At 35.2% G+C, this 12,865-nt stretch overlaps 1 protein-coding gene across 2 annotated transcripts in view; it reads right to left on the bottom strand.

Annotated features, from left to right (window-relative positions):
* CDH19 (cadherin 19) overlaps window positions 1-12,448 on the bottom strand; it is a 128,670-nt gene extending 116,222 nt beyond the window's left edge. Inside the window, exon 1 of one of the 2 annotated variants that reach the window (XM_015855200.2) lies at window positions 12,367-12,448. The gene's annotated coding sequence lies outside the window, so the exon portion shown is untranslated. The remainder of the gene's footprint in view (window positions 1-12,366) is intronic. The other variant, XM_015855201.2, reaches the window with a different exon arrangement.
* Window positions 12,449-12,865: the final 417 nt, after the last annotated feature.

The raw sequence follows: 12,865 nt of genomic DNA, 5'->3' as shown, positions 1-12,865 counted from the left end.
TCCCCACAATGTTGGTTAGGTAAGGTGTGCCTGAGGCTAGAAGATAAAAGCTATGTGTAGCAATAAAGTTTATACACACTCTACAACATTATTTTGAATCTCACATAAGGTGAGCTGATAAAAAATAGTATACTTGCATTAACCTAGTATTTCAAATGGATTGCAAAGATAAATTCATGTAACTAATAAAGATTATGTTACTACTTGTGTTATTGCTTAGTCACGTTTGTATTCTTTTAAAAGCTTACACTCTCCAATTCTATTATCCTGAAACTGGTTCATTGACCATTTAGATTTTCTATTGCTTTTTGTTGAAGAATTATTTTTCCCAACTTACAGAAGTTTTCATTCTCCTCTCTCTATTGTAAGAATATATTACTTATAATAAACTGTGCTTCCTATGCTATGCTATCCCATTATGGAACCCTATGCAATACTATGCTATACTATGCTAAGTTATCCTACCCTGTCCTACCATATTCTTCAGGGTTTCTTCACTCTGATTCTTAGGAACTGTCAAGAAAAGGTTTACTGGAATACTATCCACAGTTGAGGAAATCAGTCACACAATACACCAATACCTTTACCCATCGATTCTTCATAAAGTAGCCAAATATCCACAAGAGATTTGTTATCTGCCAGCTAGTTATCTACAAATGACTAAGTAGCACCGGAACTACAGTTAGCAAGGATGAGAAATATGATAGCCTCAGTGAGGTTACTACCAAAGTGGAAGAGAGTTTTTCAGTATCATTTTAATCTTTCTAACTCACTGCATCTTCCGCATAAACGCATTCTTCCTTCAATGAAAGGGTTATCCAAACCAGTGAGACTGAAATTTTTCAAAATTATTTCCATAATTATTGTTCTAATATGAAACTTATTACTGCTTTTATACAGTTATGAGTTCTGCTTGTTCTCTTACTTTTATGATTCTAAATATCCATTGCTAAAAGTCTGCCACCGAATAACACTCTGAGTACATTATCAAACCTTTTGGTGATTACTCATTTATTTATTTATTTAAAATTTGCCTATTCAATATCACACATTCCAGTTTTCCTAAATCGTTACCCCTTGTGTGTATTAGAATACAACTGAAGTCTATGAATTTAGCCAACAATTTAAAAAAAAAACGATAATAAAAATATATCAAAAACATTATTGTAGGCAAATGGTTCCATTCTGTCTGAAATATTCTGCAAAAACTGAAGAATGGCATTTGACATTATTTATGGTTTCTCTTAATACATATCTTGGCCCTAGATAATATTAGAGTGCTCAAAATAACTGTCCTATTTGTGGGCATGTGAGGGACAAAATATAGAAATAACTGGAATTAGCAAAGGCATCTAGAAAGCCACATAGCTCCTAGTGGTATGAAATTTCTATTCCATAAATTGCAATTATAGTTGGAGCAGATATTGACAGATAGGATGCAGTCTGGCTAATGCTTCTGGTTCTGAAGTTATGTTCATTTGTTAATAATTTTGATAGACTAGACATTTGGAGTGCATGATGCATCACTTTGCTTACAAGTTCTGACATAAAGAAATACACAACTTCCATACATTTTAGAGTGGTTAGGGAAGAACAAAGTACTTTGCATAGAAAGAAGAGTAAGAATTCATGTTTTTAAGTAACCACAATATTTCTATAACTCATATGAGGTCTTTAAAACAAAGTCCCTTCTTTTGGAACCGTGGATGGCCAAGGGCATCAGTAAACACTTTTTCAAATTACTGCCAATTCTGTCTACTAAAATAGGTTACTCCATGCTTCCATCCCACGTTTCAAATGCATCAATATAACTGGCGTATATTCAGGAAAGAACTGTTAAAGATTTGCTGCTAAATTTTGGAGCTGAGTTGCATGGGGTTCAGAGACAAACGTTTTCTACTTTCTGACACACAAGGGATCCCCAAATAAATAAACAGCTGTAGCCATAACTGAGTTGAACTACTGTTTCACATATTGGACTGTTGAACACAGCTCTGAAAAATGAGACATATATTTCTTCATTATTTAATCACTTTCATGAAAGCTTAAGGTCAATAAGGAAAGAATTAAGACTTAGAAGATAGACAATAGGGTAATTGGTGTGAAAATATTTTAAGAGACGGAGGAATTCTTTTCTCAAAGATCATATCTTAACTGAAAAGCAAGTGAAAAAAAAAAAAAAGGAAAAAAGAATGATCATTAAGGAAAAAAAAAAAAAAAAAGTTGAAGAAGATTTAAAGGAACAGTAAGGTATTGAATCAGCAGAAACCAGCCTTTCCTTTTTGTGAAGACAAGCAAATTAAATTCATGATGAAATCCTGATCTATTTTTGATGTGTTTTAAGCCACGTGTGGCCTACTGAAAATATGTTGGGATAAGAACAGCTTCACTTCCCCTTGGAGTAATCAAACTACTTCAACAAAATGTCTGTGAATGCTTTTGACTATCAATAATTACACTCATGTAGAGAGCTACTCTGATTTATAGTTTTGTTTTTTGTTTTTGTTTTTTTCACATTAATTAGTAATATTTGTATAGGCAAAGGCTTTATATTAACAAGATAAAGAGAAAATGAATTAGTGTGATTTAGCTCAAAACATTATTTTTCAGGTGACTTAATTGGTAGCAGTTTGCTGAAATATGTTTTTTGCTTCCTTTCCAGTTTTTCATCCAAGCAAGCAAGCTCCAGGTTAGACTCTAGATACCTAACCATTTTTCAGTTCTAAGACGTCGCCTTTTGGCAACATTTAAGTATTCTTCTAGGAGTGAGAACATGTGTGTTTCAGTTATTAGTCTAGAAGATATTTCAGATTTGGCATTACTCTCCAGGCGCTCAGCCAATCAATTTGCAGCCTGAAGGTATGAACAGACAGGCTATAGAGGGGATTTACAGAAGTACTTGAACTTCAGTATCGTAGAAAATTCAGTATCATAGAAAACAAAGGAGAGCATAAATAGATGGGACAAGAAAGCCCTGCTAATAATCTACATCACGGAATCGATGTTAAAGATCATTTCAATTTTCTTTTTTTCTGTAATTGGTACCTATTCATAGAGGGGAAAAACAAAACAAAACAAACAAACAAAAAAAAAAAAAAAACAACCCACCAAATAATACTATTTTCTTAGGTATTCCTTTATTACAGTTTACAGAGACTATTTCTTGCAGCATTTGGAAGAACATTTCCTTCCTCAGTCAAACAATATAAAAGATGAATCATAAGCAGTAATCATAATGAAAATAATGTTCTCTAATGTTTTTGAAGTGGAGTTGCTAATAACAGAGTGATTATTGATTACTGTTTTCATGTATTTCTGTAAAGTATTTGAAGTAAGACAGTCTCATTTTCAGTCACATTTTAGTACAGCAATAGTAGATAAAATGATCCTTGCTAAGGAAGATCTGATAACAGTTTGAATGGAATTTGAAGTTATTAAAAAAAAATCAAAGAAGTGCTGAGCAAGGAAATAGAAACTATCAAGGGTCATCTGAGATGAGTGAGTGACATCAGGATCTCAATACCACCTCGATGAAAACTAAAACAGCTGAGACTGCAAACACATGCATGCAGAATAATACAGAGCATGGAAGAGCTCAGAAGCAGATAAACACTAGCTGTATACAAAGACTATATATATATAAAAAAAGTGGCTTAACCTTTCAAAGTTCATTTGATTTTATAACTTTGAGTAGTCAGAAATTCCAAGGAAATGCAAACAAATTTTATTGTTAACCAATACTTAATTATTTTGAAAAACTCCATTTTATTACAACAATGTTGGAAGCCAATCAAATGTGGTGTCCCTCTGGGGTCACTCTTGGGACCGGTGCTCTTCAGCATCTTCTTCTGACACATCATTGACACAGACAATGGCTTCGAGTGCACCCTCAGCAAGTTTGCGGATGATACCAAGCTGAGTGGTGCTGTCAGTACTTTGGAAGGAAGGGAAGCCATCCAGAGGGACCTGGACAGGCTGGAGAAGTAGGCCTGAGTAAGCGTAATGAGGTTCAAAAAGGTCAAGTGCAGGGTGCAGCACTTGGGTTGGGGCAACCCCGGGCATTTATACAAACTGGGGGAAGATCTTGAGAGCAGCCCTGCAGAGTGGGACTTGGGGGTCCTGGTGGACAAGAAGATGGATATGAGCCAGCAGTGCATGCTTGCAGCCTGGAAGGCTAACTGTGTTCTGGGCTGCGTTAAAAAAGGGGTGGCCACCAGGAAGAGGAAGGTGACTGTCCCCTTCTACTTGGCTTTTGTGAGGCCCCATCTGGAGTACTGCATGCAGGCCTGGGGCCCCCAGTAGAGGAAGGACGTGGAGCTCTTGGAGCGGGTCCAGAGGAGGGCCACTAAGATGATCAGACGGCTTGAGCACCTCTCCTATGAGGAAAGGTTGAGGGAACTGGGCTTGTTTAGCTTACAGAAGGCTCTGGGAAGACCTCATTGCTGTCTTCCAGTACTTGAAGGGAGCATATAAACAGGAGGGGGAATGACTGTTTACAAGAGTGGATAGTGATAGGACAAGGGGGAATGATTTTAAACTGAGACAGGGGAGGTTTAGGTTAGAGATTAAGAAAAAGTTTTTCACAGAGGGGGTGGTAACACGCAGGAGCAGGTTGCCCAGGGAGATCATGGATGCACCATCCCTGAAGTCATTCAAGGCCAGGCTGGATGTGGCTCTGGGAAGCCTGGTCTAGTGGTTGGCAGCCCTGCATATGGCTGGGAGGGTTGAAACTTGATGATCATTGTGGTCCTTTTCAACCCAGGCCATTGTGCGATTCTATGATAATGTTCTAATCATGTCTGTACGTTTTTTTTGCTCTCATGTACAAAATGATTATCCTAAAATTATTACATCTATTTGAAGTTCCTTGTTATTATTTTTGTCTTGCAAGAATGTCCTAGGGCACTACAAGGTGAGATAATGTGAATGCTTAAAGTAATTTTCAACTGAATCCTCAAGTATTTTATTAATTTGCCTTTAATGTCACGTGCTAGAATTACCAATGTTATGTTGATAGCATGATTTTTTAAGGTAAAAATTGGCTGTATTTCCACAAGTCTGTAAGTTTCTATGTGACTGCATGGCATAAAAAGAATGAAAAGTCTAATAAAAAAACCAATATTATGAACTACATTTGTATTTGTGGAAATGCATACGTGTATACAAGAATATTTTAAGGAACATATGTATGTGTATTACCTGAATTAAACAATTTGGAATTGACTCTTTTTGGATACTAAAATCAGTATGGAGTACTAAAAATAAGATTCTAATATGGCTTTTCTACATTATCTTCCTTAAATGCATTTTCCCAAAGTCTGACAACAGGAATCTTTTGTATTAAAACACATGCATATACTTGGATGAATAAATATTTCTAAAAGCAATCAGTTGGAATTTAGGAGTCTTGGAGAAGGCTAGATAAGTGCACAGAAATAGAAAAACTCGGTTAAACTATTTTAAGAGGGAAAATATCAGTGTTCTTATCTATATATTGTCCTTAATCCTCTGAATTTGCCAAAAGTAGTGAGTTTTATAACAGCTAGGATTGGAATATTTGGTACTAGTATGATAAGAACAGCATTTTACTCAGGGGGTGACTTTCAAAATGTTTCTCAGTTAAATAATCTGTAACACTTTAAGAGAGTGCAAAACAGACAGATAAAGACAGCAAGAGGTTTATTGTAATTTAGAAAATTGTCTACCTTTAAGTTAAATATTTCTATTACTAGGCAGAATACCAACATTAAAATAATCACCTTGAATAGATATGACCAGACAAACTACAAAAAGCCTCAAGATAAAGCCAATTCCACAGCATCTTTTTCTATTTTTACAATCCAAGGACTTTTAAAAGTGTAAGCATTGGACCTGCATTTACAATGGAGATGTTTTGTTACTGAATTCAGTGAACTGAACTCTGACTACATTCCTGAGCAGTGTTTTTGTAAGGATGTTATCTATTTACCAAAAATATATATTTTTTAATATTCTTTATTCAAAATTATACCTACAGACTGTGATTATAATTCTACCATGCTAAGCTACATAAAGGCAGCTTATATTTGATATTTTCTCTTTTTCTCTTTCTTTTTTTCTGTTTTGTTTTTTTTTTCTTTCTTTTTTTCAGCTTTTATACTCCAAATGTATATGAGGAAAAAACTATTAATTGTCTTTAAAAAAAAAAAAAAATTAAAAAAAAATCTACAGAAAGATACACCTTTATTCACATCTAATGCACTGCTCAATATGAGTTAGAACTTGCTATCACACTTTTATTTAAAATGCAATTATAAGGTACTGGAATCTTGCAATGCTTTTATGTAAATACCTTGAAAATATTATGTAGATGGTTTTCTTCACTTTCAGAAGTTTCATATTTCCCCCAGAGTGAATTATGAATCAATTTATGTTCATTATTTAAGAATTACAAACATACAAACACACAAAACACAAACAAACAAACAAACAAAAAACAACCAACCAAACAAAGAACCTGGACCACTATACAATAAACTGTGTGATACTGAATACTGAACATAAATGCCAAGGTGATATCATTTCTCAAATGTAAATAAGAACTAAACATTGAATGTCCTGCATATAAAGTATATAAAAAAGTATATAGTGGTGTGATTCTCATGTAAAAGAAACAAATAAGTCTTCAAACAAGACTGAAATAAATCCCAACTTTTAACTTGTTGTATATTTGCTGACAAAGCATATCAAATCAAATACTGTGTTAGCATGGGGTATATTAGAAAAGAGGCAGGATTATCTAGCAAAGGTTAAGCATTATCAGCATGCAGGCTTGGAATATTTATGGGAGCTTCCTTGCATCTGCTAGCTTGGAATTCATGTGTAGATATATTCATTGCCATTCTTAAAGAATAAGTGGAATAGTATGCCTGTGTTAAAAACCAGGAATTACTGTTCAATCAGACTTACACTCAAACTATGAAATCACAAGCTTGGGTCAGAGCTCTCTGAAGCAAGAATCTTCTCTCAGGACAAACTTGCTCTTAGTTCGTAAAAGGTCAGAATTGAATAGGCTAAGATTTATTTATTTTTAGATTCACAGAATGGTTGAAGTTGGAATGTCAGCTCTGAAGGACATATGGTCCGCCAAGAACTGCCACCCAGAGCAGGTTGCTCAGGTGGTTTTTGAAGGTCTCCAAGTCAGAAGACTCCACAGACTCTCTGTGTAACCTGTGCCAATGATCAGTACTTACAATAAAAAACTCTTCCCTGGTGTACAGAGGTAACCTTCTGTATTTCAGTTTGTACCCACTACTGCCTCTTGTCCTGTCACTGGGCACCACAGAAAAGAGCCCTGCTCTATCTTCTTTGTGGTTTCTTCTGGTATTTGTAAACATTGATGGAATTCCCCATTCCTGCTCTTCTATGTCAGCCTCTTCTCACAGAAGAGTTTCCCCAGGCTCTAGTCTTTCTCACTCTTCTTTGAGCTCTTTTCAGTATGCCCCTGTCTCTTTTGTACTTGTAAGCCAAGACTGAATTGGATATAGTTCACTTCAGACATAGTCTCACCATTGCTGTGCTGAAGAAAGGATCGTCTCCCATAATCAGTTTTATTTATTTATTTGTTTGTTTGTTTGTAGCAAGGGTACCACAAAACTCAGGTCCTTTCCCCCTCACTTCCTTCCTTAACTCTTCAACTTCACAATTTGTCAACCCAGCTCCTCCAAGACTGCACTCCTCCTAAAGGATAGTCAGCTCCTGTTTCTACTATACAAAGCCCTGTCTATTTTGAAGCCTTTGCTCTACCTCCAACACCTGCCAAGGAAGCTTCTCACTGGTGTGCCACCACTGTACCTGAAACCTAGTGAATCAATGAGTGACCGCCTTTCCCTTTCTTCTGCACAAACTACTGTACCTGCTGGCTGAGCTTTGGTCCTTGTCTTTATTTAGCCTTCTTGCAAACACCAGCAAAAAAAGGTGCATCTCTTCAACTGGGGCAGCTGCAGCAACAGCTCCAGGCACCCTGTGTTGCGGGCAGCTAATCATACTCACTAGAGCTTCCTTGAGCTAAGACACTTAACTGTCAGCAGCAGGCACCCTCACACATCTCAGAGAGTTCCCAGACATTTCCCTATGATTCTGGACCTTGTTGCCAGAGACACAAGAACTCTGGAAACAGAACTTGAGTCTGCAATAGAACAGAGACTGCAATAAGGGAGCCTGTTTAATTGCTGTCCATCATTATTAAATATTTACATATAGAATTTTCCCACAGTTCTTGTTAACAAGTTCTTGATAACAAAGTTTTACTTTCCTCTGTTTACTCTAAAGATCTTGTTGTGGTGGTGTCCTAGTTTCAGCTGGGACAGAGTTGATTTCTTTTTCTTTCTTCATAGTGTCCAGTATGATGCTATATTTTGGCTTTGGGAGAAAAACTGTGCTGATAACACACCGATTTGTGGGCTGCTCCTGCAGGGGTATCCATTGACTGTGCCTTCTTCAGGCTTATTTGGCAGTTTCTGGGCTGACCACAGAGCCACCCCTCACCACTACTGAAACTCTGCCATGTAAACCCAATACACCCCAATTCCTAGGCTACTTGAAATGACTAGTGAAGCACAGCAACAACACCATAGTAGAGTTATGCCAGAATAGTAGGAAAAGACAAGCAATAAAGTTTCTACTTTGATTTTGCAAAGGGAGTAATATCTAAGTGAATGTAAGAATCTATTATATGTGACATTAGAAAAAGAATCATATAAAAAAAAAAAATCATAAAATTGCAGCAACTTTGCCTTCACACTTCCACTGAAGAGTATAATACAACAGTCTTGAAAGTCTGCAGGAGTCGGACCATACTAGGTATGCAAATGCAGCTACTGGCCTGCTCATATCTGACAGCCTAATAGAAATGGATTAAGAGTACAGAAAAGCCTGAAATGAGAATGGCTAGTTGCTGGTGTTACTTCTTCAGGCTTTGCTGTACAAAACTGATCACCTTGCTTTACTGCTGCATGCACAAGTAATGTCAGTGAAAGAGCTTAGCATTTGCTATACGGCTGTTAACTGTGTTTGATTGCTTACTTAAGGACTGGCTATTAAAGCTGATGAATAAAGTTCTTTTGATTTCACTTCCTTTATCTATTTCTTTAGCCTTTCCTTGTTTTCAAATGTATATAGTCAGGAATCTGTTACACATCAATTACTTAATGAGAAATATTACCATCAATACATAGTGGTACGAGTATATTGATAAGAACACTAACCATTTACATGTATTTAACAACATTTAGTCTGTCTGTACTTGGGCTTAAATGAAGATAGCTAATCTTTGAAAACAACTCTGGACAGAAACTGAGGGTAATGGTGTCCTGTGGTGAATGGCAGGAGTTAGCAATTAAGTGAAGGAACTGGAAGCAACTTAGTTTTAATTCAAACTCTGTGAAACTCAGCTGTAAATATTCAAACATTTAGTGAAAGAAAATAAAAAAATAAAAAAAACCCACCTTTATTCTATTTTGTTAGTATATATGCTGCCCTGCTGAAGCCACCAGTGTACAATTATATCATTAGCTGAATTACACTTTCTTAATTACAAGCTTGCTTAATTACAAGATTAAGGCTGCAGTGAAGTAGGAAGCCTTGCCAGAAATACACCTGATGAAAACCCAAATCAGTCACCTTTTCTTCTGCATAAAGACACGACTTATTGGAAAGGAAGGGAAAGATTACAGATTTCTGTTCCTTAGCTCTGTGTATGAGTTTTCTAAGTGACAGGACTCCATCAGGACTGAAGTACTGCTGCTGCAATAAAGCATCATACATTCTTCTCACAATGTGGCTTAACATTACTTCATGCTTACAGAACTGATGTACAAATTTAAGGATGCGCACCATAAACGTCCTCATATAGCACAAAAAAGAAAAATTATCAAGAATATCTTTCTTATCTTTCTTATGCTTAAATCTCGATTTCTGCTTGATTCCTGACTGGTACTTGAATGTGTAATTACTTTCAGTAAGATATATGTCTTGGTAGAAGTCTATTAGTATAAAACAACTGCTGAGATAGGAGAGATTTTTTGGTACAAGTGAGACAAATGTCAGTGCGGTGAGGACGCTTAGACACTATTATATGCATACTGAGAGATCACTAAGCATACACATAATATTTATATGTGGACAGATAAAATACATACAATTAAAAAAAAAAATTATTAAGCAAAATTCTTGTGTCCGCACCTAGGGGTGAGTGAACTTTTGTAGTTATCAGGGCATCATGTAATTTTGAGGGACATTATGCTGCCATTATATTAATGACATTCAATAACACATTCAGTAATGGACAGTATAAAGTATAATTTCCTACACTTTTTCTTCTCCTCCTTTCTATTTTCTTTCTTCCTCTCTTTATCCTTCCCTCTATTCTTCCTTTTTTTTCTCCCTTTTTTCTTCTCCCTTCTTCCTTTTCCGTGTCCTTTTTCCCTTCTCCCTTTTTTCCCATTTCCTCCTCTTTGTGAAGTTTTCTGCAATACAAACTATTCCATTATAGTTATTTCCAAGATGTGTTTACTGAAATGATAAAAAAAAAATTAATAAAAAATTAAAAATGTGTAAAATTATTTTCACATGTTCCTAAAACCTGGCCAATTATAAAAACTGAGTACTTTTATACAGTATCTGTATATCTAGTTAGTCAACCAGTTTCAAGAAAGGGCAGGATAAGCTGAAGACCAGATATATATATCTGGTCCCTGCACTGGGGTACTGTTTCTCTGGGGTCTCTTAATGTCTTTACATCATGAATTCTACACAAGTTTCAAATGTCCTTTTTTTGAATTTCTGGCACTATCAGCTCTGTGGATGTGAATTAGAGGAAGAGGGCTGATACAGTCTGTATCACAGACATGGAAATTAATAGACTACTCAGTGAACGGTGAATTCCTAGTTCTGAGAAAAGCTGCAATTTCACAAATACAAGGATGTCCTTACATAAGGAAAAACAAAAAATTATTTAATATTTCAGTGCTTATTGGAAAAGAAATATTGCTGAAGGAATACATAATGATACTTGAGGTTCACAATGTTATATGAGGAAACATAATTCCCTAGAAGGAAATGAAGCAGTTCTGAATTGTCAGCTAAATTTCAGTTGGCAGAAGGTCACTTTAGTATCACTGTGTTTTCTTGCTGAAGTGTAATCAGAGTGACACCTTAGCAGTTGTGGTTGCATACCTTTATGTTTGAAAGTACAAGAAGTTTTTCATGTTTGTAGTACGAATATTATATCATCTTAGTCACAAAGATGTATTCTTGTGAGATAACTAAGAACAGATCATATTAAGCATAGCTAAACATGATGAATTAATGCTGATCCTGCTACTTCCTATGACCAAAATAAATAAAAGCAAATAAACAAACAACAACAAACACATTATAAGTATCATTTGTTTATGAAATGTGCAATAACAGGAAATTTATTTTTAATCGTTTTTCCTTTACATTTTCAACAGCAAAAACTATGTGCTTTATAAGATTTACTGATTTGCATAGTAATTTGTATTCTTTGGCTTTTAAGAAACAGGTTTTTTTCCAAAAGATTTTTCTTTTTACATTTTTTATTTGAAACCAGTGAACATTAAACTGTTTACTTCTTCAGAAAGGATATTTAATTCATACACAGACACTAATCATTGTACAAATAAATACGTGCTCAGAATAGTAAATGTCCATATTTTTCACTGATTTGCACTCATAAAAATTTATTGCAGTGACTTCACTAGTACAAATATAACAGAAACAAGATTTCACTTATATATGATAAATTCTTGTCAGTAAACATTTGCAGATTTGTAAGCACAATTTTAAACAATTCCCACCTAATTATTAGACTGTTTTTGGATTTCTCCCATTTGCCTTCATTATACTGCAGCTTCAATTTATGCATTGTCTTATGTAAATGCTTACAATTATGACTGCAATATCATTGCTATTGAGTTTTGTCTAAACAGCCCACCTACCTAAAAGCAGACCTGGGCTGTAACTCAAGGCAATGGAGGCTGCTAACGACTTCTATAGTAGCAAGTACTCTGCCTGAATAATAACTGAAAGGACAGTTGCTTCAATATCCTAATATTTAATTATTTGAAAGTAGAAACATTAGTACCACAAAAGGAAATGCATGACCCCAAAACTTCTGCATACTTTATTTTTTTTTAATTTTTTTAATTTTTTTTATTATTTTTTAAATTTTTTTTAGTTATTATTTATCTATTTATTTACTTATTTTTCCCAGATCTGGAAGCAATAGAGCTAGAGAGCACTAGACAGCGTAATAGCATAAACTGGCAATTTTAAGCATGAGCTAAAAATTCCTGTGCCACTCACCCGATCAGTACCGCTTCGGGATCTGCTTCTGTGTTGAGTAAGAGACCTAATGCTCTAACTTGAGAAACAGGGTTGCCTCTGTGCAGAAAACACTTGCTTACAGTGATCTGATTGTTCTGAAAAATTGTAAATTCAAAGAAGCAATTCAAATGTTCTGTTAAACAAACAAAACAGCAACAACAATACCAACAACAAAACAAAAACAAAACAAAGTAACACAAACCTGTTTCTGTTTCCTACTCTGTGCTTTAGTCATGTCCCGTGAAAATACGCTTTGAGTATCCAAATCTTGAGCTTCCTGACCAATAGCTGGACTCAAAAATCTTGAAAAAAACATGTCTAGCTGACATATCCTTATCATCAATGACTGTTCTGAATGTTTTATATTCCTTACAACTTTTTATGTAATTTTGCTTAAGCATAAATTCACTTGAATTATTTGCTATTAAAAACTCTTATACAAATACATAAAATTGATAAATAAAATTTAAATCTTGGT

This window comes from Coturnix japonica, chromosome 2 (assembly GCF_001577835.2).
Source record: "Coturnix japonica isolate 7356 chromosome 2, Coturnix japonica 2.1, whole genome shotgun sequence".
Classification (NCBI taxonomy): Eukaryota; Metazoa; Chordata; class Aves; order Galliformes; family Phasianidae; genus Coturnix; species Coturnix japonica.
Note: the sequence above shows the minus strand (reverse complement) of the source record. Positions and strands in the feature narration are given on the sequence as shown.